Genomic DNA, 3,285 nt, shown 5'->3' on the forward strand with positions numbered 1-3,285 from the left:
TACGTTTGTAGCATTTGGTTCTGATGTTCAACTTTAGTGTGTAACTCACGGAGGGTATGCGCATGTCCAAGGATTTGAGCGTCCTGCTCCTCAAGCCTCCTCCGGAGGTGATCTGCTGGGCTTTGTGTTTTGCCGCAGTGTTCTGTCATGATTGGTTTTAATTCAAACCCACATGCAGAACACAACGGAGGCTGGGTAAAAGTATAACAGAGTTTATTAATGTTGTTGACACAAAAACATGAACAGGATCAGGAACTGATTAGCAGGGCAGACAGATGATCAATGAGTCCTTTAAGATTATTCCCTCTGCAATGCAATCCTTCCTGTGGCTCAAGGAAGAAAGTGTCCAATGTCTCTCCAAACAAAGTCAATAGTTCATTTTGTCTGACACAAATATTGTCCTTCCACAGTGTAACTGACAATATTATAATATCTTCTTTTTTTATGAAGCGTAAGTTGTTAGTAAACAAACAAAAAAGACAAAAAATACAAACACAAACAACAAAAAAATGTGTTGGGATATATTGCCACAATGGAGCCCAAATCAAATGGATGAACTGTCTAAAACCATCCCCTTTTCCTTTTTCACAAAGAAAACAAAATATTCTCAGGAAAGTTCTGAAACTTTTGGCCGTAGGGGCGGTCAGCTCACGCATGGACCAATCAGCTGATTGAGGAGGCTGATACTTCATTAATGAGGTGCTGCGCTGGGCGAGAGACAGGTGGTCAGCGATTTAAATTAATGCTGACTTTAATCTGTGTTGGTTATAAGAGCTCTGGCTCGTTGGTTGAAATAAGTGTGCTGTGAAAGCTGCAAGTGATATTTCTTTCTTCTTCTCTTTCCTATCCTGTTTTCTATTAGGATTCCAGTTTGTGTTGGTTGTTTTTGTGTTTTCTTTTGTTCTCCCTTTGCACCACTAACCACTGAGCAGCGGGCTGTCAAGACCTCAACGCCAGAGTGTTTGCCAATATTAGGTACTCTAGCCAAACTGAGATTAGCTGAGTCTAATTATTGCTTTGTCTCTCTCTGAGCCTAAGCTTTGCCTTTATCTTTGTTCTTCTGTAGGATGCCTTCCTGATCCACTGGATAAGCCTGGACCTTCTACCCCGCCTGGAAGGAATTATTTGAGTCCCACTGAGCAAGGGGAAACCTCTACCAGATCTGTTCAAGTCTGCTTTAGAAAAACCCGGTGACAGTCCGCTCCATTGCTCCTCTGGACCCAAGGCTAGTCTGCCTGTCCGCCCTCCAACGAGTTCATTCATATCTGGACAAAACCCCACAAACTGGATCCTAAGGAAAACCAAGAGCCCCTCAAATGTGAGTCCCATTCCTGCAGTTGAACTGATCATTGTGATCTCCCCTTCAGAGTTTCCGGTTCCAGTTCACCAGTCCGCTGAGGTCCAACTGAGTTTACCCTGCTGTATAACCTCTCACTCTGTTTTTGTTAACCTACAAATAAACCAGTTAACTTTTACCTTTTCATCACATGAAGAGGGAGGTCTCTCATACAATAATTTTTGCCTGTGAATGGTCTGATTCTATTGTATGACATTTAAATTCATCAAACAGATCAGTCTAATCTATGATATTATTTGAACCCTATTTTAAATATTACATATCCAGTTGTTTGTTTCATTCCCTCTTATTTGTTCAAAGAATTAAATTCAACTCTAACTCTTATCATTCAACTGTTCTGTTATCATTCATCCGAACCCTGTTACAGTCAACCTATTTACTTGCTACACTGTTATACTTTTTCTTATAAAGAAGACATATAGACTGTTTGCTGAGGACAAGTAGAAAACATTAAATCAGTATCTAATGTTTATGTAATGTGTATTTTCAGCTACACAGTAAACTCCACAACATTAAATATGTAGTGTCAAAGTACATTGACTGTTTTAGAGTAATTAATTAATTAATTAGAGTAAAATATAGTACTATTTATTTTCATTCTTGTAAATATTGTTAAACCTATAAACTATTCTTTACAAACCCATTGAGTTTTGCATTTTAAGTTTCACTGAAATTCTCATAACTATGCATCTACATGTGAATAATGTGTTTCAGATAAAATGTCTGCATTTGCAAAGAAACTTAAGGTATTAGGTGTGTAAGACAGGTTTAAACACAGTGTGTTCAATTTTGACAATAGTTATATTATTTATTGTTTTTGGGTCCCCGCCCTGGATTAGGTTAATTCAACATGATTCTTTATAGATGCATGTTTCAGCAAATATGGTAGCAAGATTTGAAAGAAAAAAGTGTGGCCTGGTGTCACGTTTTGCAAAATTTAAAGGAAACTTAAGTTGTTGATTTCATGATTCACTTTTCTCTAGATTTCGTGAAAATGTTTTTTCACTGAAGTGATAATATATTGCTCATCTGTAATTTCCTTCTTTTGATTATCAAAGTATGTCTGATTCTGATAGGTTATAAATGATTTTATTTAAAACTGAATATTTTACTAATTATAAAATGATTGACACCATGTGAAGACAGGCCAAAACTTAATCATGATCCCATATTTCTTAAATGAGTTTTCATAAAAACACACGTGAATTTGCAAAAAAACAGAAAATTTTGTCATATTTTCATACCTAGGACAGTTTTTGGTCATTTACATTCATTTGAAAGATCTCATCCAGTAGACTATTGCATTTATTTTAAAATAAAGTAAAAATAAGAAAACACAGCAGGGTAACAATATTGTATTCATTGTTTTAATTCGACCTCTGTATGTTGATGACATAACAAGACATGAAGCAATCTAATAAATTAGCTTTTTGTAAATATTGTTTTCAGCAAATCAACTAAAGCAATTGGTTCTGTTGTTGCTTCCAATCCCATCTGTGCAATCTTTTACATGTCTGATGGCTGTTTGAGGCATTCAACCCTCCTAAAGTTGAAAAATTGAGGTTCTTTATCAGAGGCTCCAAGAATTTATGTCATACTACATGGGATCTCCTCTTACAGTATTTTGACTGTTTAAATCTTCAAGATACAGAAAATGACTAAATGTCTAACCTTTAAAAAAATTTATTTTTCTTTTTTTTTTTTTAGGTTTGGCCTGTGGGTGAGGTGGGTTTTGAAAGATTAGTTTTGACAGGCAGGAAAACAAGCTGATTGCATCACCTCATTGACTCTTCAGCAATCCCTCACACGCAGCATGCTTGTAGCGACTGTGGAGAGGAAAAACTACATTTTAACAGGAAGAAACCTCCAGCAGAACCAGGCTCAGTGTGAGCGGCCATCTGCTGAGGCCGACTGGGGTTCAAGGAGAC

General features: G+C 36.8%; 1 long non-coding RNA gene across 1 annotated transcript in view; it reads left to right on the forward strand.

Moving 5' to 3' along the window:
* LOC107096443 overlaps positions 1-1,908 on the forward strand; it is a 15,848-nt gene extending 13,940 nt beyond the window's left edge. The window contains exons 2-3 of the long non-coding RNA XR_001481800.1: positions 1,067-1,318; positions 1,368-1,908. This is a non-coding gene — a long non-coding RNA (uncharacterized LOC107096443). The remainder of the gene's footprint in view (positions 1-1,066; positions 1,319-1,367) is intronic.
* Positions 1,909-3,285: the final 1,377 nt, after the last annotated feature.

This window comes from Cyprinodon variegatus, unplaced genomic scaffold, assembly GCF_000732505.1.
Source record: "Cyprinodon variegatus isolate N-32 unplaced genomic scaffold, C_variegatus-1.0 Scaffold624, whole genome shotgun sequence".
Lineage (NCBI taxonomy): Eukaryota > Metazoa > Chordata > Actinopteri > Cyprinodontiformes > Cyprinodontidae > Cyprinodon > Cyprinodon variegatus.